The following is a 26,667-nucleotide window of genomic DNA, read 5'->3' as shown; positions in this document are numbered from 1 at the left end:
GGCTCAGTGTCAGATCAGCGCAAATCTCTACCGTCAGCGCAAATCTCTACCATACTCGACCTTGATAACGAAATTGCTGCCCTAATCATTGAGTGACAACCTTGAGACTTGGCACAGCGTTCGATACTAAAATCAAGACATACCATGTATAAGCTCATGACGGATCTAGCTAAGGAGCATCGTTAAAATCAATGGAGACCAATACCGGCTTCGCGTAAAATATGTATGCGATAAATGACGAGTCAGCTCTCACTCGACTTAGGAAACGAAATTACCACTAACATAGTTCAGTGTCAAACTTGAAACTTCGTACAGCGTTGGATACTAACATTTAGACTTACCGTACCAAATGTCATGACCGATCTCGGTATGGAACATCGTCAAAATCAATGGATACCAATACCGTCTTTGAGTAAAATCTGTTTGCGATACATGACGGATCAGCACACACTCAACTTTGGAAACGGAATTACTACCCTAAACTTTAAGTAGAAACCCTGGAACTTGGACAGTGTTAAATACCACCATCACGACATGACATACCAAGTTTCAAGAATTATCATGGTGTGAAACACCATCAAAATCGACCTATACCAGCAAAAGTCGACTAAACGCATATGACGGTAAGCGAGTTCAGATATAGATACGATTGTTACATCACACTTTAGGGGCAACCATGCTATGTTGCCCTACCTGCTGGGTAGTTTTATGAATAGGAGAGAGTAAAGCACTGTTTCTTTATTGTGCGCAGCTTTGAGAGAATAGGCAGTGAAAGCTTGTTATGAGCGCTACCGGGGCATGCCCCGGCTAGGCATTCGCAAAGCGAAAAAAACGGAAGAGAATTCGATTTTCGCAGAGACTTCGCTATACATCGGCATTTACAAGCGAAAGGACAAGGAGTATACGATTATTGCTGGGATTTCGGTACATATCGATTGTTGTGCGTCTATAAATGGCAAAGAATTGTTATTGAACAGAATTTTAGGTGGGGCAATGCCGCAGTTGCCCTATAGGACGAGCCGCCACTGATACAGACTATGTCAAAGTCGAAATATTTCACTTTGGATTATCTGAATTTACCTTTACCGATTGGATTCTGACACCGCACTATAACATTTTTGATAATAAGGACTCAAGGATTTTCAATCAACAATACCTGAATTTTTTGGTAATGCTAGAGTTGGCAAATGATAAGTTGCGTGTTTTTGTTGAACGTTTGATTTTTCAGTAATAAATACAATGATTGTATGTGTATACTTGGTTCTCATTGAGCTAGTTGGTATTGATTCTATAGGTGTGAAAACAGCGGCGTGGAATGTGTGAATAATCCGATGTGTTTGAAAATTGGCGTCAATAATATTCAGGTTTGTCATTGCCATCGAAAAAATTTGGATTTGAATAAAATAGTATTTACGGTGACCGATTCTTTGTTTATTTATTATGGTTGTGCTCACCGTAAATACTATTTTATTAAAATCCGAATATTTCGACAGCAATCGGAACTCCGCTTCCACTGGTTGGAATTGAACCAAATTTGGTGAGCCTCGTTTCTGTAGACAGCCCAACACTTTCATGGGGTGAACAGAGAAATTTCAAATTATTTATATTCATATGATAAATTGAAAATTTCTTCTCCTGTAGCAAAGCGGTTACTGGGTGGGATTGAACCAAATTTTGCGTGTAGGCTTAAATTAGGTAACCTAATAATTTCATCAAGTAGCCGGCACGATTTGAGAAAAAAAAGTCATTTTTGAAGAGCCCTAACCCGCAGTCTATACTAGGGTTAGTTCGGATACCAATAATTCTCACTATCCGGATAACGGATATATCCGTATATTTGGAATTTAGCTAACCGGTTAACCGGATAATAACTGCTAAGTGAGAAAATCGGTTTCACGAGGTATGAAAAATGGATCGCAAAATCATTACACAGTGTTATTGTAGATTTATCCGTACACGCGCAGTACGAGCGAATACGGGAAAAATCACGCAAATTTAATGTTCACTGCTTCTGCAACGCCCGCCTTATAAAGCACACTGCATCAATTGTGGCCTCTTGTAGCCGGACCCGAGTTTTGTAACAAAGAGTCCACATGTATTGAATGCTCTTTCTGCTACCACAAAATGGGCTGAATATAGTAAGCAGTGCTTCCTTTCTGCCCATTCATCTGTTTAGGTTTCCAGTACTGGAAGGACGAGTAGCCGATACTGGAATTTATGCCGACATGATAGCTCGTTCTAATTCCTTCTTGAGAAATTCACGTGATCAGGCACGCAGCCAGCCGAAAAATAAGGGGGTGTTTTGAATAATATGAGGGGGTTACGATTTTTTTCGAATTGAGTCTCAGCGGAAATCAAGTACGCTTGCACGCACGAACATGTTTGCGAAATGGGTACATTCGATGTCATTCAGTTTCGCGATGTCACTCAATAATCACAATCGCTCCAAGCCACCAATAGATAGGAGCCAACGCATGTCAGGCCCGAGGCGCGGTTGTTACGCCAGCGATGATCGTGCCATGCCTATTACATTGCAGATGCGATTGTGTAGGCCAGCGATAATATCGTGAGCACAAAGCCAATGCAGATGCAATTGTGCAGGCCATGTGATGGTATAGTGTCCACAGGATCTATTGCAGATGCGATTCTATCAGTGGAACTGTAGGCTTGTTGAAGACTCGATAAATCAGGCCAGCAACGACAGCTGCTCTCGCGGCAATCAATGACCTAATTTGGCGATCTTCTCAGAAGGAGATTGCGTCGCGTTAAATTGTGCAGTGTGCACAGACGTATATCGCTAACTGGTAGCACGCTTTTCTCTAATTGACCGCGCGCAACACTAATAATACGACTTATTCAAGCTTACTGCAAAGTGTAAAACGCATTATCAACGTTACTATTTTATCCGGTTAACCGGCAGAACTACATCCGGATATCAGATGATGAGAAACCTGCGGTTAACCGGTATCCGGATAATCTAACCCTAGTCTATGCCCGAAAGTACGAATCATCGCCGCGCCCATAAGAATAACGATATATTAAAGTCGCAATCTCCGTAAACGTTAGGATTAACTCGAATCGGTCATGTACAACAATTTGGGGTACACACAATAACTAAGGACCAGCCACGTGACTATTTACCATACCTGATCTACACCGTGCGAGAGATGCCTATACCCGAAAGGACGATTCACGACCGCACCCATAAGAACACATGGCGAATCACCAGAGACCCCGTAAGAATACATAACAGGCACAACATCATCGCCGCAGCCTATACCTGAAAGTACGACTCACCACCACGAGTTTTCACGGCACATCATCGCCGCACCCTATACCTGGAAGGGTACCATCATCACCGCACCCATAAGAACCCATGTTAGCATGCTAACGAGAGGGGGTCTAAAGGGTACCATCACCAACACGAGTTTCACGGCACATCACCAGAGGGCCCACAAGCACCCCACGACCGATTTACTATACTACTGGCGTGTATTTTTCTCCGATTGCACTCACGTACTGACGAGAATGAACTGTTACGAAGAAATAATTAATAGTGTTCGGCAATATCCTTGCCTTTACGACCCTGGCGACGGTAAATACCATAGCAAGATTGTAAAGGACAGCGCATGGAGCGCAGTTACCAATTCACTTTCAATTCCAATGCAAATTCGAGATGTGAAAAGTCAATGGAAACACTTGAGGGACAAGTACAGGAAAATGAGGAATAAAATGAATGACAGCTATACATCTGGTGCAGGAGCGAGTACCTCGCCGATATGGGAATACGATGAAACCATGAAATTTCCGGATCCATTTCTGGATCGCAAAAATACGATGATTAACACCGATGATACAAACAATTTAGATACCTCTGATATTCAAAGTTTGGATCCAAGTTCTAACGAAGATTTTCACATTTTAAATTTGATACTAGGAGATTCGTAGACGGCTCCACATGATTTACGAACTCCAAGAGAGTTGTAAACTATCAGCAACCTGGAAACTCCAAGAAATCGAAAAAGGTCATCTACTGTGTTGGACAATAAAATAACATCAGTGAACTCCAGAAAGCAATGAATACTATCGAGTCAGATACGTCTGCACCTCGTCCCCCAGCTGCCCCTCAAAATATGGTAGCTGAAAAAGCACCAGTTCATTGGGGCTTAATGAAAAGAGCAATCAATTTGCCGCAACCTGTTCTTCTTCAATTTGAGATGATTGTGCACCAAATACTTTTACCTTTGTTCAATGAACAGCATGACCATGCTATTCAGTAATAAACTTGTATTGAAAAATGCAGACATTGTGCATCATTATTTTAGCGAATGTTTGGCGCAGGTTCTAATTTTCAAACAGTATTGAAAAATGCAGATCACGTGCAGCATTATTTTAGTGAAAGTTTCGAGCAAGTTCAAAATTTCAAACAGTAGCATATAGCAAATAAGACAGAAAATGGATTATAATGACATGCGATTAATGAATCAGAGTACGCGATTGACATATTCAACTATTGCTGAATAATATTGAAGCAGAAGGTCGAGTACTGCTTGGTTAGTATTGCAGTTGGAACGGAAGCCAAATTGGTTTGGATCTAGTAGAGGTTCAAAGTACTTTAACACTATAGTCATGCAGGATAAAATGGATATAGGCCTATAGTTAGACATGTCGCTTTTGTTCCCGCTTTTATAAACTGGCACCACCCTTGCTATTTTAAGTGCGTTAGGGAATATTCCATTTTCTACACACTGATTGAAGAAATGGCAAATGTATGGTGTAATTGCTGGTGTTATTACTTTGACCAGTTCAACTGGTAACTTATCATAACCCTCGGCCTTCCCACCCTTCATATTTCTAATAATTTCATAAATTTCGTGTTCATTTGCTGGCAACATTTTAACATTGAACATGCTGTTGGCATTGCTCTGGAATGAAGGAGGGATACATCTGTTATGGGAAGGACCAATGGATGTAAAATACTTGTTGAAGGTGCACGCTATTGATGCAGGGTCAGAAATCGCCAGTCCGTTTTCATCAATAAGTTTGGATGGTTTGGTTGATTTTTGTGAGGAAGGAGTGATCAGATTCTTAATTCCACGCCACATTTGTGTTTGGTTAGCACTATGTTGATTGAAATATTTGTAAAAGTATGATTTTTTTGCCTTGAATCTGATCTGATTTAATTTATTAGCATATGTTTTATACTTGATTCGATCCATATCTGAACCATTTGTAATCCATATACGATGAAGTTTATTTCTTTTCCTAATAGAGCGCAGAATTCCTGGTGTAATCCAAGGATTGAGATATAACTTGCGTTGTTTACGTGTAAGGCGCTGGATAGGAATGTGTTTATTGACGAGGTCAGTGATCTCTGAGACAGAAAACTTTTAAACTTAGCATCAAGATTTTCTTTGGTGAGCGGCTGAAGATCATTTCCAGGAAAATGCTCGAATGATTCAGCTAATAACGAATTCTTAAGACTCCATTGTAGGCAGTCTTTTATAAATATAACTACTTTGAGATGGTGGTGATTTAGTAACAACATCAGCTAAAACTGGATAATGATCTGTAAGATCATTATGGATGACACAAGGATGAATAGGACACACCGTCAAGTTGGTGTAAATGTGATCAAGTAGTGTTGCAAAATGATGTGTTACTCGAGTTGGTAAAGTGATAAGAGGAGCTGTACCGTGAGAGTTCAAAATATTCAGATGGTCAAGCGTCGCCGTTGTAGTAGAGAGTAAGCAAATACCGAGGATGATGAGAATTTAGTAGTGTTAATGTGCGATTCACTTCCGTAGAGAAATCTGAGAATGAGTGACTAGGATGTCTATAGATAACACCTACTAAATCGATATTATGTAAAGGCCAAAGGCCAACACCACCAGCATTTGTGGGGATGGTGAATGAAAGAAGTCGAAACCACCTAGATTAAGATCGGGAGCATCTGTGTTGCGTAGTTTAGTTTGGGATATTCCTATAATAGAGGGTGCATTATGTAGGCTAACAATCATGTCACTAAGATCATCAATATGACTAGCTAGAGATCTAAGATCGAGGTGGATTAAAGTAACTTTTTCACGGTGCGCTATGCTATCCAGTTTATGTGCAATGTTCTCAAGGTCTGAGGAGTATCATTCAAATACATTGCTAAAGTTAAATTTGGAAATGTCTAACATTCGGTTATCATGATGATTTGCAATTACCGTATCATGTGATGATGAAGAGGGCATCAAAGAGTTTTTTCTTCATAATATGGGACAATTGTGACACTCAAGTCACTTGATCTTCTGTAAGTCACTTTCATTGGATACTTAAAGAATCGATGCTTTATCATTCTTCCGTACCAAAACTCTTCCAAACTTTGTCCAGAGGTATGAGTAGCCATGATCCCTTTTCAATTTCCTGGCCGCAAAGAAGAGATTGCGGTTATTTTCAGTCGGGTTTTCAATAATGAAGACTTTGTCCATGTCCGGAATCCAGAGATGAGCGGATTTGGAATTTCTATGTCCTAATCCAATCCAAATCCGAAACTTCAAATCCATATCCAAAACCTAATCCATAACTTTTTCATTTTATAGTCCATGTTCAATCCTAATCCGATTCCAACTTGAAATTCAGAAAAAATGCTAATTTATGCAAGGGAGGGATTGGAAAATTCACTTTCACAACCAACGATTCTCTTGACTTAAAGGTCAACTGCATCTTCATAGACAACTTTGCGGAATCATGTTCAGAATTTTTTTTCATACCGAAATGGCCGACTTTCCGTATTTCAAACTAATCGGAAATTGCCGTAATTTGGTCCGAAAGTCCCAATATTGGTATGTTTACAGAAAAAGCGGAATGTTCATTGTGACGTCATGTAGTTGACATCTCTTATGGCCGCTGCAGATGTATGCTATAGGGTTGGCGGTCTTGCAGTAGCAGGGCGCTTATTTTAGTTAGTTATGGCGGAGGTTTCGCTTGTAATGGATTCACCAGGCGAGTCCGAGTATTCAGATGTCGAATGTAAGTATGCTTTTTCCTCTCACTTACGAAAGTAATGTTGAAACGAGGACACGTTTCAAGTGTTGATGTGCTCGATCCCATATCAGTGGAACTTCTTGCTGCTCCGAAAACGAGGGGTCGTTTGAGTATGATTATTGATGACTATAACCTAAGGATGTTAGTGATATATAGTATGATCAGCCTAGCTTGTTCAGCTTAAGCCGCTTGTCTAGACCAAATGAAATACACCGGTATGTGTAATGTGGTGGAGAACCTCCTTCAGTTATTAATCTTGGTATTATCAATTACAGTTGAGAGGATGGAGGTTGCCAACTTATGCAAACTATCAGGGGAGAGTTGAAGTGCTGCAAACAGGTCCCTCGAGCAACGAATGAATTATTAGTGCATCACAGCATTATCAGGATTTCAATCAAGAGTATGTATTGGAGATTGTCTCGCTATAGATATCAACAGGAATATTGTCATATAATTATAACATCCAGTTTGATGCATGAGCGAATGAGTCTCATTCACATAAAATTTTGAGTCGGGTGCCAAATAATTACCCGTCAGTAACACAACAATTACGCTTTTCAGGAAGCTGAGAAAAACTGTACACGGAAATTTTGTTGGCTGGCCACTGGGATTCTGCAACAAAAGCCAACGAAAAATCCTGTCCGCGCATCCGATCAAATCCAGTACTTTCAAAGGATTTCAATTTTACAATGCTTCGTGATGGAATAGTTGTATTGAAAATAATAAATGCAACATAACCAATCCATCAACAGTACTACTGTGTCAGGGAGAGAAATATAGAGTTTTGTGTCCAGCAATAGCTTCTTTCAACTAATTTTGACGATGCCGTTTGTCGAATGAGGATGAATCATCACAATAGACTTGGTCGACTCGGCCGTTTCTGGTCTTGCTTTAATGAATGCGTCAACTTCATCATTGCAGGAATCTAGAGCAGGAGTAAAAATATCACTGAGTTTTATAACAAAGTCGAATCGAAGGCAGTAGACCTATATCAAATGCTGTTCGGAAGTATCATAAAAATGAAGGATTGCCAACTGCATCCTACCTAACTTTACGACTATTATGATGATAGTGATAAGTTTTCATCTCTTACTGAGCGGTCAATATTGATAGGCTCAGTCACAGATATCTGACACTCCTCATTCAATAACTAAAGTAACTAATATGATTACATGACCGCACATGTACCGTACACAAAAAGAAGTGTATTTTCAAAAGTAATAGCAACTCTTCCATTAATAGGAGGTCAGCGATATATAACCATTATACGTCATGAAGTCAGCAGGTTATGAACTCCCTTTATAGTAACTAATGCATTTATAGATCTTTTTTTCTTAATTGATTTTCAAGTGTTTTTATTTCAGACTATGTACACTTCTACTTACAAGTTTTTCAAGGCATACATATTTCAGTTATTTGCACATGCACGTGAGTGTAAACAATAATAATACTTCGATGACTACCATACCACAGTCAATACTACTATAAGCGGTTAGTTACACTCTTACAAAACTATAGCTGACACAGTACATTTTCACTTACCGATTTCGGACACTTTGTATAGCTTTAGAAGTGCGTTCCTCTGACATTACCACAATTTCACTGGTGCGTGGAAATAAAATATGAACGGCACTACTGCAGTACGTCGGCAAGAGTTGCCCGTGTTCAGTAGTCAGTTTTCTTGCGTGTTGCGTATCTCGGATACTTCATTGAAGCAAGATACTTGTTAGTGATTCGCATTTGAAAATGACTCTGCCTTTGGTTGTCTATAAGTCCGCACTTTTGGTCTTAATGGCGTCCGGTCGCCTGTCGGTATATGGATGGGTTTTGGCAGCGATGTCAATGCATTGTAGGTACGGCATATTGCGTATTGGACCAACCATACGTGACATAACATCTGACTCTATGAATTATCTCCTTCACAGCTTTCATGATCCCACTCAAAGACCCAAATCCACAGCAAATCTAAGCAATAATCCCACCTAACAGCCAACAGAAATAACAAGGACTTTTGTTGTGTCAACTACTTGACGTCATTTCACGGCTGGGTGATTTCGTTTCCGTTTTCCGGAATTTCGATTTGTAATTCAAATTACTTGAAAACTATCAGGTAATTTCAATTTTCATTATTCTATTCATATTCCTAACCACATAATGTACGAAATAAGGTGAAGTCATTTTGAAGATGCAGTTGACCTTTAAGATAACTTAGCATAGGTCTGCACCTCTCATTTTCATTTGCACCGAGTGAACCATAGTGTAGTGTACTATAAGTACATCAATTACTGATCTGAATAAAGTTTGTCGCCATTCGCCACACGACATATCAATCTTCCAGAAAATCGGTAAATCCAATCCTAATCCGTTCAGAAAGAAATCTCTAATCGTAATCCAATCCAAATCCGACAAAATTTCACAAATCCTGTTTTATCAAAACCTAATCCTAATCCATGCTCATCTCTGCCGGAATCATTTTTCTGGAGGAAAACTTGACTATTACTGGTGCGGGCTTAGATGCAGTCTCATCAGCATGAAATTTTCGGTGTGAATACGAAATATGGGATTCGCCCAAGGCAATATTTAATCTGGATATAACTTCTTTAATCAAAGAGTCGGTATCCGCTTGATGAGTTGCTGGAATTACATGAAATTCCAGGATATCCATTCTGTAGCAGCGATCCATTTCTTCCACTTTATCGGCGAGTTTTTCAATTACTGCAGATTGACTCTGTATCATAGTTTCCTGATCCTTTTTATTTTCTTTCAATGTTGATAAGTTTATTTCAATTTGCTTTTCAAATTCATCAAATTTGTCAGTAATAAAGTTCTGACTTTTTTAATTTCTTCTAGTTCAGATTTCAGGTCTTTGATGGAAGAATTGACTTCGAGCAGTCATTTTTGTAGATTAGGATCGTATAATTGAAATTTTCCTCCTTCACAAACTTCTTCAAGACAGTTCCTAATAATGGTTGGGAGCTCTGTACGAATTTGCTCCAGTACACTTTGTTGGAGGGTACCGGTAGTCAGAACAGAATTGTTGACAAGCTTTTGTTTGCTTCCATGTTCAACAGAAGACCCAGATGGTTTGTCAGAGGACTTTGTTGACGGGTACCGGTAGTCACATTAGAATCGTTGGCGAGCTTTTGTTTGTTTCCATGTCCGACAGAAGATCCAGATGATTTGTCAGAGGCCTTTGTCATTGTAGTATTCAACGTTAGACTATAAGTAATTAACCGAACAATCTGAGAACTTAATACAACCATATACTCCTGCACAGCGGTTTATTGCGAAACGCGGAATTTACTAGACATGATTCCGAAAGCATGTTCAACTGTCCGTCTGGCTTTTGATAAGCGGTAATTGAAAATTTTCTTGGACCTTAGTGAGCTTTTTTTTACCGGGAAGGGTCTCATCAAGTTGCGGCACAACGGAAATGCCTCATCCGCAACGAAAACATGTGGCATACTGGACAGTCCAGGTACTAATGGCAGGTCAGCAGGTAATTCCAATGTCCCGTCTATTATTTTGCTTTCCTAAGTCGGAATGGCTAAATATCCCAGCATCAGCATTCCGTCCATAAGAGCCGATTGAAACCCACACATGCTGAAGGTCATTTTATAGTTGAAGTACTTGGAGCCGGAAGTTGGCGGAGCCTCTATTACCACATGTTTTCCGTCGATTGCGCCGACGCAGTTGGGGAAGTTCCACCTTGATTGAAATTGCATGGATACCTCCTTGAATCTTGAAGATGTAGGTAGAAGGTAAAACGATAGGTTTGAAGGCAATTCCATATGGCCTGACATGTTTCTGGGACTATTTTACAGATTGTTGTGCGGTGTATCCGGAAACTATAGCCAAGGGAATGGTAGTCATTTCCGGTAGCAAGAAATCTATCAAAAACAGCTACGTTTCAATCAATTCAATGAGATAAGTAGCAGAGATGAGCGGATTCTATGTCCTAATCCAATCCAAATCCGAACCTTGAAATCCAAATCCTAATCCATAATTTTTTCATATTCAAGTCCATGTCCAATCCTAATCCGACTCCAACTGGAAATTCAGAAAATATACTAATTTATGCAACGGAGGGATTCGAAAATTTTCTTTCACAGCCAACGATTCACTTCATTCAAGATAACATAGTAACCATAAGTACATTAATAACTGATCTGAATAAAGTTTGTCGCTATTCGCCACAAGACATTGCAATCTCCCAGAAAATAGGTCAATCCAATCCAAATCCTCTCTGAAAAAAATTTCTAATCCAAATCCGACAAAATTTCACAAATCCTGTTTTTTCAAAACCTAATCCTAATCCATGCTCATCTCTGATAAGTAGGTACAACAAAAGCACACTGAAGTTCGCCTCAAAGTCACAGCAAGCCTCTTAGAAGGACCAATGGGTTCCCTCATACACGTGGCTTGTTTGGTGATACTTGATCCAACCAGTCGCAGTAGAGCTTGGTATTGCGCCTCGTTCATTTGGAAAAAGTTTATGATTATGTCTTCTCCCTCCAATGCCAATTCTTTAACAAGTTGGTGGAAATGACCTGTTGGTTATGAACATTGGTGAGTAAAAATGAGACAAAAATACTGAACCATCAAAAATGGTCTCAAGAGCCTAGTTGTGTCTTGCGTTCTTATCTTATTAAGACCAGGGCCCGCGATGCCTGTTGAGCAGTAGACTAGTCGTAAAATTTGTCTTTGAAACGAGATCAAAAAAGTGAAGCAACAAAAATTGTCTCAGTAAGCTAGTTGTCTTGTGTTATTTTTAATGTCAACGTTCCGGTATAAATTTCAAGACCACAACAGGTTCTTTCTTGATTAGCAAAATTTATCTTGATCAGCAAAATTTGTCTAAAAACAAGACCAAACAGACTGATACGTTAAAATTTGACTATCTATATTATATACAGTCTCAGTTTCAAGATATAACTCCATCACTGAAACCCTATGTTCTGACCTAGAGATAGGCTTTATTAAACTTATTCTGCAACAGACGACAAATGAGATAAACAGTATAAGAACAGTTCAAATACGATAACACACGACCAACACCTAGAACAGTGGTTCTTAACCTTTTCCTCCAGCGCCCCCTTTCAAAGATTATCGCGCTCCAGCGCCCCCCAACCTCATATTGTAAGGAATGTCATAAAGACAATGAGTAAGAGGGAGGGCCGTAACAGCACTTCGTCAACCCCCCTAAAAACGATTGCCTTGCGCACCCATAGCGTAATAAAGCAAACTTCTGAGGGCTTCGCCCCCAAGAACCCCGTAGCGTGATTTCGATGGTCAGCAAACTTTGTGTGGCCTGGTCGCCCTAGGTGCCAAAATTTTCTATAATGCATGAATGAATAGGTGGTAATTACATATATATGTCGCTATAAACTTTTTATCCTCTCATCAGATTTACCAGTAGCGCTGAGTGAGCTGTTGTATTGGAAAATAAAGGGCACGTAATTGCTAATTAAACATATTCGGGCATGCACGTAGGTACAATTAATTCGTTACCAGGGCCGTAACAGCACTTCGTCAGCCCCCAAGAAACGTTGGTCGTGGTCCCCCCATAGGGTGATAAACCAAACTTCCGGGTGGCTTCGCCCCAAGACCCCGCTTCGGCTATCCACTATTTGCTGATCTGGTCATCTACATTGGGTGTCCATTTACTGAGCCAGCTATTCTGACTTAGACGCGCGAAGCGCGAAAAATTTCACAAATTATTGATTGAATTGGTCACTATGATCGGGAATTGCATATTATATTGATATCAATTTTTATCCTCTCTCTGCTCACGTAAGCAGATTTACCGGTAGAGCTGAGTGATGTGTGATTGAAAAGGTAAGACCCCTCAATAATAATTATGCATCTTCGGGCGTATACCCGATGGCAGGAACGAAACGACACTTCGTCAGGCCCCCCGAAAAAAACTTGGGTCTTGGGCTCCCATAGGGTGATAAACCGACCGCCCCCCATCACGTTGTTCGCTTTTGATACGAAATCAGCTGTACTGTTTAGCGAGCCAGTACGAAGCACGAAAATGTTCGATAATTCATGATAAAATCGGTCAATAAGATCGGGAATTGCATATATATTGCTATCAACTTCTTGTCCTCTCTGCTCACGTTACCAGATTTACCGGTAGAGCTGAGTGAGGTGCAATGTTCCCTCTAAGCTGCGCACGTGCGCAGTGCTGACACGGTCTCTGCGCACAGAAAATCTACGTTGCGCACAACAAATCCGGGAGTTATGTCCTTTTTTCAGTCGTTACGCACGGTTTGTTGTCCAAGGGTTTGCTAAGTGAGTTGGTGAGTGTGCGCAGACTCGTCAAAACGTAGAGGGAACATTGTGAGGTGTCTTGGAAACCATATGGCCCATAACTAATAATTGAACATATTCGGGCGGGCGGACTCGTTGGTATGACTTCGTTGCATGATAGTATTTCGTGACCTCCTGTCTGCTATATCAAAAAATATAGAATCGCCCAACAGGGATATCTAGTTCTATATATCCCTGTCGCCCCATCGTACTAAACTAAAAGACCCACATGATTTCAAATTGGTATTTCTTCACTGCCATATAATGTTTACCCGCCAGATGGAATTCGTTTTCTGGGGTTCGGATTGCCAAGACAGGAACATTCGGTGCCAGTCATTTAGGCGCCTATGGACAATTAAATCTATATGTCTTTTGTAGGCTATATATAACGTATATGTCTTTTGTAGGCTATATATAACGAAGTTTTCGGTGTTAATTCGCTCTGAATACTAATTAAGGATATGTCCTACTACCACATCATCTCCAGCGCCCCCATATCGCCCCCTGAGCCCAGCGCCCCCCTATATCGCCCCCTGAGCGTGTCCGCCCCCTTCAAAATCGCCAGCGCCCCTTGGGGGGCGCTGGAGGCAAAGTTAAGAACCAGTGACCTAGAAAAACTGACAGCGTATTACCTACTCACAGCACTATGTAAGTAGAGTGAGCGTAATCAACGTGAATCAATCAACTAAGGATGGAAAGAACAGATAAGGAATAGTACATTCTCCCCCCGTAAAATATTAGCGAAACAAATTTTGTGATACATTGTCAATAATAGGGTACTGCGCCATATCGATCTACGGCTTTCCGAACACGCGTTGAACGACGAAGCGGTGATCTTTCACGATCAATGTTCAGTTTCGAACCTTCGTTATTTCTTTCTTCGGTACTAGTGGCAATGGCCACATCACGAACCGTGGCGTCTTCGTTAAAGAGCTGTCCACCAGAACAATCTTCGCTCGGGCTGCGGTTACTGAATTCAGCTCTTCTGGTTACGTCGGTGCTGTTGCGCGGTGAAATATCCCTGCCGTTGTTAAGTCTGACATGGGCGTAAGCAGGGTTTGTCTCGAGGAGCTCCGCCTCATCCACCAAGGGTTCGTCCTTATTGCGCATATGTCGCTTGACATAGATAGGACCTGGTTTCAGCCATGACGGAATGGAGGTGCCATTTGTCGAGCGGCGAGAGTGATGAAACATTCTCTCATGAGGAGTGCAATTTGTCGATGTGCAGAGCAACGACCGAATTGAATGTAGAGCGTCCAACATAACATCCTCCCAGTGTCCGAGAGGAAGACGTCGAGATTTCAATGAGCATTGAATAGCCTTCCAGATCACGCCGTTGTACTTTTCACATTGTCCGTTTCCACGAGGGTTGTAGCTAGTAGTCCTGCTTGTAGAAACCCCTTTAGAGTTGAGCCAAGATTTGAGTTCGTAAAACTGCAAAGTCGACCATCGATCGGAGTGGATGTATGAATACATCCCAAATACAGAAAGCAGTGTCGTTAAGCATTTGATAACCGTCTTTGCAGACATGTCTGCGCAGGGAAATGCAAACGGAAATCGTGAATATTCGTCGACTATAGTGAGGAAATACCTGCTTTTCGTAACGCTGGGTAACGGACCCTTGAAATCGAGGCTGAGACGTTCGAAGGGTTGAGTCGCCTCGATTAGTTTCTCCTCGCCGGAGCGAATGAACTGAGGTTTGATTTGTTGACACTCATCGCACTGTGAAGTCATGGTACGTATCTCTGACATAGAGAATGGCAAATTCTTGACTCGTACGAAGTGAGACATGCGGGTCACGCCGGGGTGACAGAGTGAAATGTGCAGATCGCGCAATTGGTGTTTTCCCATGTATCCGCAATGAGCGCGCGTTAGAGCGTCGGGGCCGACATTTTCGACGCCGGGCCGATGAATGACAGTATAGCTAAATGTCATTAGTTCCAATCGCCAACGAGAGATTTTGTCGTTTTTGATTTTGCTGGTGTGTCGATTGTCGAACATGAAGGAGACACTTTTCTGGTCAGTGACCAATGTAAAATGCCGCCCGGTGAGCAAATGCCTCCACTTCGCAGCGCTTCGACCACAGCATATGCTTCCTTTTCAATAGTCGAAGGTCATTGCTCGCCTGGCGATAGGGTGCGCGAGTGATATGCAACGGGCGCCCTTCCTGATTCAAGGTTGCAGCGATCGCAAAATCGGAAGCGTCACTTTCTACTGTGAAGGGCATAGATTCATTGATGGGTCGTAATGCGGCGTTGGCCAGGTTTTGTTAGATGAGATCAATTGCTTCACGAGAATCGTTGTCAAAAGGAATCGTAGCTTTGATTAGCGGTCCGATTTTAGTCGAGTAATTTGCGATCCATCTAGCGTAGTAGGCGAACAACCCTATCATCCTCTTCAACTGAAGCTCAGATTCTGGATATGGGAGATTTAGGAGTGGAGTCACTCTCTCTGGGTCAGGCTGAACAGACTGATGTCCGACTTTGTACCCAAAAATAGCTATTTCGGACTTAGCAAGTTGCGTCTTAGCTTCGTTGATGGTAATATTGGCGCGTGAAGCAGCGTTCATGAAGGCCCTCAAGTTGTTGTCGTGGTCAGCCTGATCCACCCCAGCGATTGTTATATCGTCTGGATACGGAAAACGCCCTTTCAGGTTATTCTGCTTGACGATGTAATCCAGTGGTTCCCAACGTGGGCGATATCGCCCCCCAGGGGGCGATTTGGCGGTCTAGGGGGACGAAAATGACGAAGGCGGCGACAGGGGGTGAAAATGGACAAAGGAGGCGAAAATAGCGAAGGGGGCGATGACGCGCCAAAGCGGCTGACCTTTCTTTTTTTTTAGTCAACCCACGGGAATTTAGTTACAAAAGTGTGTAAAATTAGAAATCGTGCCGAAAATTTGACTTTTTTTTAGTCAACCCGCCGGTGATTACAGTTTGTATGTCCAATTTCCGGTACACAAAATTTGGGGGGCGATGATCGCTGTTGACCTTGAAAAGGGTGCGATGGGGCGAAAAAGGTTGGGAACCACTGATGTAATCGATTGTTCGTTGAAAGTCAAGTACAGCATTTGTCAAACCAAATTTAAGTCGTCGCCACTGAAACAACTCGCTCCCTGACTGGAAAGCAGTAAATTCTCGGTCACGCGGATCCAGTTCGAGTTGATGAAAGGCCGATTTCAAGTCAACTGTCGTGAATACTTTATACTGAGCAAGCTTATTCACAATGTCCTCGATGCGTGGCAGAGGATAAACGTCGAGTTGAGTGAATCGGTTAATTGTCCTGCTGTAATCAATGACCATTCGTCGTTTGGTAGAGTGTTCGATTTTGACAACGAGTACCTGAGCTCTCCAGGGGGAATTACTTGGCTCGATAAGATTGTCAGCAAGTAGATGTTGTGTTCTTCTGCGATAAAGGCGTGATCTGCCCGTGGATATCTCCGTTGCTTGTCCGCGACAGGGTGGCAATCCTTGCTAAGGTGACTGAATGGTTTCGGATACGGAACTACCATTTTGGATAAGCCATTCAGGGTGAGCGGAGGCCGTCGTCCTGAAAACGTGAATGTGACGCTTTCGTGTTCCTTGAGAATTCTTTCGCCGATGGTACGTCTGTTGCCAAGTTCTTCAGTATGTGAAATGAAACATTTCGATAGTCGTTATTCCCCGCGGTGAGGCGAGCGAGGCACTGACCATCAATTGGCATGCGTATAGAAGTCTCCGTTAGCGTGACCTCGCCAACGATTGGCTGGATGTTTAATTTTTCTCGATATTTGTCGGCAAATTTTTGATTTATGAAACATTCCCCTGAACCAGTATCCATCAATGAAGTAGCGTTCAAATTGTCAACCTGGACATCGCATACTACTCTATACCGATCCGTAGCTGATAGTCGTTTTCGGGTTAAATTCTATTTCTCCTCTGCTGGGAGGTGCGGGACCTTAAATCGAGGCAGTTTCCGTATTGATTCGTGGAAGGTTTCGTAGGCGAGATTGACACACCTTCGAATAATGGCCAGTGATATAACGATATCTGCATACGGCATCTTTTGCCGGGTAATTCATGCGAGGATGCATAGTGCCTCCACAAAAGATGCAAGGCCGTTTCGAAGATATTGGTTTTCGGCGAGCACCGCCATCTTCATTTTGAGTCTCTACCCCGCCTTGTTGTCTCGGCGCACGCAGTCTTGTGGCACACGACGAAGTAGGTTGGTAGGCTTCAGAATCCCTGGAAGCGATTTCCATTGCACGTGCCTTCTTTAAGGCATCACCGAAAGTCAACGCGCTTTCTTCCGGAAGTCTCTGGCGAATTGACGGTGATTGCAAGCCCGCGATCAAGGCATCGCGAATCAGCTCCAACCGATATTGTTCAGCTGAAACTGCATGACACCCGCAGTCATTGCTAAGTGACTTCAGTCGAATGACAAAACTGTCTATAGCCTCGCCAGGCAGTTGTTTGCAAGTCAGTAATTCATGCCTAGCCGCAATGGTGTTCTTCTGGTTCACAAAGAGCTCTTTCAAAGCACCAATAGCAAGGTCATAATCATCAATATCCGCTATGTTGTGGAAGACTTGAAATGATATCAGATTTGTTAGCACCTTGAGTTTGTCCGGATGTAAGTCAGCGGCTGCTAACGCTTCCAAGTAGTCGTTGAACGTTTTAAGCCAATGCAGTCTCCGAGCCTGGCTCGACGTCGAGGCGTTGGGGTTTTAGAACCTTGTCCATTGAAGCCGTAAAAATGAGTTTAATAAATTGTTCTGACCTAGAGATAGGCTTTATTAAACTTATTCTGCAACAGACGTCAAATGAGATGAACAGTTCAAATACGATAAACACAAGACCAACACCTAGAACAACTGACAACGGATTACCTACTCACAGCACTATGTAAGTAGAGTGAGCGTAATCAACGTGAATCAATCAACTAAGGATGGAAAGTACAGATAAGGAATATTACACCCTAAATGATACCAAATCAACCTACTGTCTTGCATTTGACTAGAGTGGACTTTGTAGTGTACTAGACCGGTACATACCTTTTGACTTTCCGAGCAGGTACAACTGCCGCACCCATTTTGAGCGTTTTTTTTCCTTGAATTCAATTTCCTCAGTTCCACCAAATAACATGCACCGACCAAGCATGCAGACGAAGCCAGCAAAATTTGACGTCTTCTGTCGTCGTCCATCACTCCCCACTTGCAAGACCAACAAGCTGAACAAACTCAAGTGCCGCGCGCTGACGCTCAAAAGATTCTACAGGAGCATTATCAAGCGCTTCCGCGCGACGGGAGTTTCGCGTTAGCTCGCGCCTCCAGTGCGCGTCAGAGCGAGTCAGAGCGCGGCACAGGGAGTCTTCAGAATAAACAAAGAATGCCTGGCGGCAACTCATCGTGTAACCGAACCTTTATTTTTTCACACATGTCTTTGTGCTCCGCATCTGCCCATTTTTCGTTGCTCCACTCGAACTTCTTCGCTGTGTGGAGAATGCTGTTCAACTCTTTCGTCACAGATTCGCAGTGAGGGGATGAGTTTGTATACAACTTTTCATTTATGCTCTTGCGCTTCGAGCCCAGTACATAAATGGCCTCGTGATGCCAAAATTCCTTTGGCTCTGTCAGGTTCTTTATCACTTAATATTTTTCAATCTTGCGTGCTTCTATTTTGCTTTTTATGCATGTGATTTTTAAGCTACCCATCCGTTCTCTGGAGAGCATATGTTTCCTCTTTATTGCTTTAATTTTTTCCGGGGCCCAGAGAAACTTGAAGAGGAGTGATTCTAATTGATTCTTTGTTTTTGGGACTTCCACTATCCTGGCGATGTGAATAATCTTCGAGGCTGCCAAACTGTTTATAATCACGGCTTTGCCGTACCAGGTGAGTTTTAGTTTCTTTGTAAGTATGCACAATTATCTTTATCAGCTCTAATTTTTTGTCTAGGTTTATATGTTTTTTTTTCAAATTTTTGTCCTAGAATTTCTTTAGTTGGTAGACATGATTTCTTCTTTCTAAATTAATTTGGTGCAGGGAATTTCTGTTTTCTTTTTATTATTTGGCCTGTCGCTTTCGCAAACAGTCCGAGATCCTCAAAAACTTCCTCTACAGATCTTTTATATTTCTCACTATCGCCGTTAGGTCGTCTGCGTATTGTTGTAGGCGCAGTTCTTCTTTGTCTATTTTCAATCCTTTTACGTTATCGTTAGCCATGATCTTTCTGACTAGTGGGTCTGCCGCTATGGCATACAAGCACGTGCTGAGGGGCATCCTTGTCGAAGTCCCCTACTCATTGGTATTTCATTTGTTAAACTTCCATTTAATTGTACTTGACTGTATGTACGATTGGTCGTACAGTTCTTTGATTAGTCTCCGTATTCCGTACGGTATACCGTAGGATTCCAAGATTTTGTGTAGGTATCCATGATGGACCCTATCGAAGGGCTTTTCCTGATCTATTTATAGTACAATCAATTCTGTTTCTTTTCTGCAAGCCTGATCTAGTGCTGCCTTAATGTTCTTTAGTGTATGAGATATTTGTCTATGTTCTTTAGTGTATCAGATATTTGTCTAGTCATTACTCCGCATTTTTGTGTGTTCAATATTAGATACTCCGTTACTATTTAGTCTATTTAAGATGATTGCAGTTGATATTTTGTAGTCTAACTTTAACAAAGTTATTTTTGTCTCCAATTTTCATATTTCTGTGATTCTCTTTTTTATAAATCAGTTTATTCCTTTATTCCAGGATTTACAGTTGTCTCCCAGAAAGACTGCATTATTATATATTTCTTCCGAGTGTTCCCTGGGGTCCACCCAAATGGTTGTGTAAAAGGCCTTCGTCAGCCCATCACTACTCGGTGTTTTGCCACTGCTCATTTCGTTTATAGTGTTTTTTATTTCATCTTGAGTTATATGTTGCTCAGGAGATGATATCTTCCTTTCGCACATTAACCTCTTCGATTAAATCCATAAATTCTTCTTGGCCTTTCTCGTCTATTCCGGTTTGTGCTCTCCATAAATCATTATGGAAGGCTTCCAGTCAGAGTTTGATCTCTTGAGGGTCTTTTAATTCTTTTCCATGTTTGTCTAAGATACTATTTATCTTTTGCAAGGAATTTAGTTTTCTTCAGTCTCTCGAAGAAAGATTTAGTTGGTTTTTCACCAACTTCTTTGTCTTTTATTCTTGCTATTGTTGTCGTAAATTCAAGCTTTTTCCATTCGACTTTTTCCAGTTCGTTTTGTAGAGAGATTTTGCTAATCTTAGATCTCCATTCTTTTCCGCAAGATCTATCTTTTTAAATAATTCTTCTATCTTTCTTTTTTCTGTCTTACTTTCTGCCCTCTCGTAGGCTTGCAGGTCTGTTTTTTTTAAATCTTTTTCTTCAAATCGTCCCACCATTTCAAAATGTGTGTATATCTGTGCCTGTTCATTTTCATAGTTTTTATGATATCTTCAATGTTGCTTTTCGTTTGCCCGTTATCTCAAATTGAATTATTGCACTTCCACGTTACTTTTCCCCATCTATCTTGCGAATGATTCTCTATACTAATTTCCATAAGGTAAGTATGATCCGATAATATGTTAATCTTGTAGACACACCTGGCTATATCTTTTGTGAGGGTATTTGTGGCATAGGCGTTATCTATGCGCCTTTCTTGGCTCCCTGTTGTTTTAGTGAATATTCTCCTGTGTGGATTTCTATATCGAAAAACATCCCGATATTCGTTCACACTGCTGAAGTCCGTCCACACATCCCCGGCTGCTGTATTTTTAAAGTTGCAGTTTATTTTGGCGTCTAATTTATTTATTATTAGGTTGTAGTCTATCATTAGTATTGTACGTTCTCCCGCTTTGGTTCATTTTCGTATCAATTCTTTGTAGAAGTCTGTTGTTTGTTTTGATACCCCTGGTGGGGCATATATATTCCAAATTTCCAATTTTTTCTTATTATTTTGTAAAACTAGCCTCTGTACTCTATTCCTAATTACCATTTCTTCTGTAATGTTGAATTCTTTTTTCAGTGTGAACCTCATCAGTATCAGGGTACGCTGATAGTAGTTCTTCTTTTGTTTGTTACAGTCTAGCCAGGTGTCGTCTACACCCCAGCAGTTCGGGTACATTTCATAATTGTTATTTTTACACCACGATTCAATTTTCGTCTTGTCAATTCTTAGAAGCAGTATAATTCCGTTTTGTATTTCGTTATTAGAATTCCGTTTTGTATTTCGTTTTTAAGTTTGTTACACCTGTCCAATTCCGCATCAAGCCATTAATAATAACTGACATTATCTTTTTCTTCATTTTGAATTGTTTAGGGATTTGTTTTTATTCCTCTTTTTGCTATCCACTCTTCGATTTTCTGCTGAGCGTCTTTGTCTCTTTTTTGATCTACCCTCGACTTCTGTGAAGCCTTGTGCGTCTCTACTATTTGTGTCCGCTTGTTCATTCTTTTCGTCTTCATTATATTCATCGGTGTTTCATTTTCTCCTTCCTCCTCCGAGTCTGTTCCGGAAGAGGAGAGGTTGTTCCGGAAGAGGAGAGGTTCAGCTATTTCTAGGACCTCTTTGATTATATCATCCGTGTTATTTTGTTTTTCTTCCTGTCTTTCCGATTGAATTCCAGAGAACTGGTTCTTTGTTAGTTCTTGTTGCTTATCAGTTATTTTCCTGGCGTCTTCGATCGCCGGAAATTCTTGTAATTTTTCACAATCAGCGAGTCAGAGCGCGGTACAGGGAGTCTTTGTAATAAACAAAGAATGCCTCGCGGCAACTCATCGTGTAACCGAGCCTTTATTTTTTCACACATGTCTTTGAGCTCCGCATCTGCCCGTTTTTCGCGTCTTCAATCGCCGGAAATTCTTGTAATTTTTCACAATCAGCTCTTTTGTCCCCTGTTACTCTGCAGTGGCTACAGAACACCATCTTGCACTTGGCAGCCAGGTGGCCTGATTGCTGGCATTTGTGACATTTCTTTTCCGCTTTTGGTTCTTAATCTTTGGCGTGAAGACTTTGCAGTTTGCGCCGTCGATTCTAATGAAGGCCGGCAGCCTTCCAGGTATGTATTCAGCTATGGCAACTGATCTGAAGCCATTATGGAAGTTTGTTCCTCTGCGGTACATTTTTCGTATTCCTGCGATATTTCCTGTCTTGTAATGGTCAATACATAGCTTTCGCTACTCTTTGATTGGAGGGCAACGCTGTGATGTTTACGAATGTCGGAGGTGCTCTGGGCGCCTGCAGTACACGTATTTCTTTCTGTTGAAACGGAATTCACCTCCTTCTGCTAGTAACGCATTTTTTGATTCCTCATTCACCATAGTTATATATTGAAGGTTTCTTGCCCTATCTGGAAAGCAGCTTCCAGATTGTCTCTATGTTCTCTCATCGTCATTTGTTTATCGAATATGTCTATGACCTCTTTGATAGGGCTGGGCAAAATCAAGTACCCGGGTGATTCGATTCTGAATCACGTATTCTGCTTCGAGTCGAGTAATCGAGTATCACTTATTATGACGACATCATCGAATACAGTATTTCAAAGTACAAATTATGCCACCACAAAGAATATAATGTCCTTTATCCATTATGTTAAAGATAGCTAGGTATTTTTTGGACCACACTGATTTCATTTCACTGGGTGGCAATGTTGTGGAATGATCATGACATCAGAAATGCGTTATTCCCAGTAACGTTTGTAGCTTTGTACTATGTATTGTGTGCTACGGTACGACCAGTCAAGGTAGCAAGGCTTCCTCTCTGAAAATTAGTATCGAAACTATAATTCTTATTGATATGGGATGGTGTGAACCTCTGAAAGGTTCAGGTTCGTGTGAACGCGAACCTTTTTGAAAGGTTCTGTGTGAGCGCGAGCGTGAACCTCATGACGTCACGTGACGTCATATTGCTAATTCTAACCCTACATTTCAGTAAAGTGATAGACCAGTGGTTCCCAACGTGGGCGATATCGCCCCCCAGGGGGCGATTTGGCGGTCTAGGGGGCGAAAACGACGAAGGGGGCGACAGGGGGGCGAAAATGACGAAGGGGGCCATAGGGGGGCCAAAATGGACAAAGGGGGCGAAAATAGCGAAGGGGGCGATGACGCGTTAAAATGGCTATATTGGAGTCAAGTCGGAAAAATGACCTTTTTTTTAGTCCACCCACGGAAATTTAGTTGCAAAAGTGAAAAATTCGACAACAAGCAGAACAGTTGACCTTTTTTTTAGTCAACCCGCCGATGATTACAGATTGTATACCGATTTTTCGGTTTACAAAATCTGGGGGGCGATGATCGGCGTTGAGCTTGAAAAAAGGGCGATGAGTCGAAAAAGGTTGGGAACCACTGTGATAGACTATATTGATGTACACGATACCTAGCGACGACTCGGGCCATATAATGCCACAATGTTGAATTCCATTTTTAAACTTCGCCAAATGTATCAACCAGGGCAATCAAATGATATAATAATCCCATAAAACCAATATCTTCCGTCGCTTTGCCAACAATTTTGACGAGGACTTGCAAGGGAATATAAGCTTACGCCTTAACGGTCGACGCCCGACCGGACAATGCATTCGGCGTCTTGAGTATTGCTACGTTGATATTGAGCAGAGTGTAAAACGAGTTTCTATACTTGCTATCGATATTACCCCAATAACAAGTTACACAGCAGTAGCCAACACCCCCACCAGTCGCACGGATTTGGTTTTTATGATACAATGAACATATGAAGAATGACACCGTACGCCTGCTGGATTTATTTTTATATCGGATAACGGTATCAAGTTTCTTGATTGGTTGAATAAGCACCATTCGCTGACTATAGTGTATTTGGTCTTGATGTTGAGTGATTTCGGGTCAAGCTCACAGCAGAGAGTCACTACATATTCACAAACGGAAAGCTGGATATTTCGAGCAAACTTTTGAAACAAAGCAAGTAAGATTTTTGAGATTGCCAAGGTGTATGGTCGTGTAATGTTGATATTTTTATGCAGCCAACGCCATGCATAGAGTGGCCCGCGTAGTTGAAATGCAATAAATTCCAACCAAAGATGTTATAATGAAGTGAAAATTGTAATATATAAAAAAAGGTTCACAGTGCAGAACCTACCAAGGTTCGTTTGTGAACGCGAACCTCTAAATTTCGGAGGTTCACACACAGAACGCGAACGTGAACATCGCGTTCACACCATCCCTAATTGATAACTTACCTTTCAGCGGCGGAGCGTATAATTTCAGTACTCGAGTCGAGTAGCTGGGCATAATGATTCGAGTACTCGAATCTGAATCGAGTAGTAATTTTAATGACTCGAGTCGAGTAGTAAACTACGATTTGTTAGAGTCATTAAAATTACTACTCGATTCAGATTCGAGTACTCGAATCATTATGCCCAGCCCTACTCTTTGATGGCAATCGTTTCATTCCCTATTGGGTCGATCGAGAGTGGCCTACGACTAGGGCTGGGCACTATGATTCGAGTACTCGAATCTGAATCGAGTAATAATTTTTATGATTCGAGTCGAGTAGTAAAATACATTTTTTTCGAGTACTGAAATTATACGCTCCTCGCAACTGAAAGTTAATTTATCAACCAGACTTATAGTTTCGATACTAATTTTCACTGTTGAAGCCTTGAAACTTTGATTGGGCGTATCGTAGCATACGAGACATATAGTACAAGCTACGAACGCTACTGGCGATAGCACATTTTCGAAGTCATGATCATCCAACAACATCATTGTTACCAAGTGCAATGAAATCGGCATGGTCGAAAAATACCAAAGTATGTTTATTGTGATGGATGACAGGCATTATATTCTTTGTGGTCGCATAAAAGGTACATATTTGAACTTTGACGTATTACATTCTGTTATGACGTCACAATGAGCGATACTCGATTACTCGACTCGACTCGAAGCATATTCAGTGATTCAGAATCGAATCACTCAGGTACTCGATTTTGCCCAGCCCTACCTACGACCGTGCGAACGGGGAAGATCCATTTTCTTGTTTTAATTCATGTCCAACGACTCGAAATTCATGTCCAACGACTCGAGTCGAAGTCGAGTCAATACACAGATTGACTCGAGTCGATTCATTTACGTATTTTGAGAACATGACTCGAGTCATCAGAAAATCGATCAGAGTCATTACAACCCTGACTATATGCTGCCTTTGCCGGCTAAGCAGTACCAATCTTGGCGTATTCAACAGTGAATCACTTGTAGTTGTAGCACATCTATCCGTGGATTAGTTTTCAATACCTATATCTATAGCTACTGCTCGTTCAACTGGAAAGTTAGCGCACATTGCAATGACACAGCAGTGATGTGAAGTTAGCAGTCTACTATAAAACTTTCCTGCGATCCTAATTAGAAACTCACGACCCTGAGCCAAGCAAGACTATTTCATAAATTTCAATTTTCGTCATAAATCAATATCTTAATATTTCTTGGGCGCCGCGGATCTATGCAATAGTATATTACATTAAATTACGGATCACAGGAAAAAAGATACATGATTATCATGCACGTGCAATGCATGTCGTACATAGGGTCGAATACTAAATGAAAATAATGTTTTCCAGGGAGAAAATGAAAGCAAAGAAGTCAAAAGTCTGCTATTTCTCCAGAAACAATTGACTAACTTGCGATTAAGATCCAAGTCAACGTTGCTGGCTATCGACGCAAAACAGGTATGATTGTATAGGTCACAGGTGTCCGAACAGTTAGCCACTATGTGTAGCGGTCACATGTGTTCTGCGACAAGGTTTTGTGTGCATGGCCTGCGAGGTATAATTAGTGGTAGGATCAGGTGAAATTGTAAGGCCAACGAACATTTGATTAGCCTGGCCGCAAAATTTGTTAATGAATAAAACATCAGTTCTGACGTATTGTTTTACCCAGGACCAGCCTCATTCACCGCAGATCTTTGTATATTCATGATCATGAAGTAAAATACTCCGTAGTAGATTTATTTGACTTGATATTTTTCTAAGCAGTTCGCACGATTTATTGTCACTCGATTTAGTGCATTCAGCCTTATAGCCCCTTACTTCTCGTTAGCAAAACACCGTGCTCACTTGCATGGACCATGGGGCATGGTTACCACAAATTAAAGTGGCCCTGCACTCAAAAAGTGATGTGGTCTCAAATTGAAGGGCAAAACGAAAAAAAATGGCCGCAGCCGTTTTCTTCAGAACGCCACCATAATGGAGCTGCAATTTATTGAAATTTCTAGAAATACATCCGGCTGCAGCTGTCACGGCTCAGGGTTATTTCTTAACCCGTTACATGGCACGATGACTTCATCGTCGCACTTGCTCGACGCG

At 41.4% G+C, this 26,667-nt stretch overlaps 1 protein-coding gene and 3 long non-coding RNA genes across 4 annotated transcripts in view; 2 read left to right on the top strand and 2 right to left on the bottom strand.

Annotated features, from left to right (window-relative positions):
- Positions 1 to 26,667, bottom strand: part of LOC145443209 (uncharacterized) — a 451,826-nt gene that overhangs the window by 20,898 nt on the left and 404,261 nt on the right. The window lies entirely within an intron of this gene.
- The window catches only part of LOC145443194 (uncharacterized), a 267,709-nt gene that overhangs the window by 64,996 nt on the left and 176,046 nt on the right, over positions 1 to 26,667 (top strand). The gene's annotated exons all lie outside the window — the stretch shown is intronic.
- Positions 6,811 to 7,773, top strand: LOC145443390 (uncharacterized). The gene is made up of 2 exons (XR_013916419.1): positions 6,811 to 7,432; positions 7,594 to 7,773. It is a non-coding gene; the product is annotated as an uncharacterized LOC145443390 (long non-coding RNA).
- LOC145443387 (uncharacterized) lies at positions 7,726 to 9,219 on the bottom strand. Its single transcript, XR_013916418.1, has 2 exons — positions 8,575 to 9,219; positions 7,726 to 7,957 (listed from the first exon to the last, which is right to left on the bottom strand). It is a non-coding gene; the product is annotated as an uncharacterized LOC145443387 (long non-coding RNA).

The sequence above is a fragment of the Botryllus schlosseri genome, chromosome 7 (genome assembly GCF_051294905.1).
Source record: "Botryllus schlosseri isolate E-star chromosome 7, Bs_hap1, whole genome shotgun sequence".
NCBI classification, from domain to species: Eukaryota; Metazoa; Chordata; class Ascidiacea; order Stolidobranchia; family Styelidae; genus Botryllus; species Botryllus schlosseri.
Note: the sequence above shows the minus strand (reverse complement) of the source record. Positions and strands in the feature narration are given on the sequence as shown.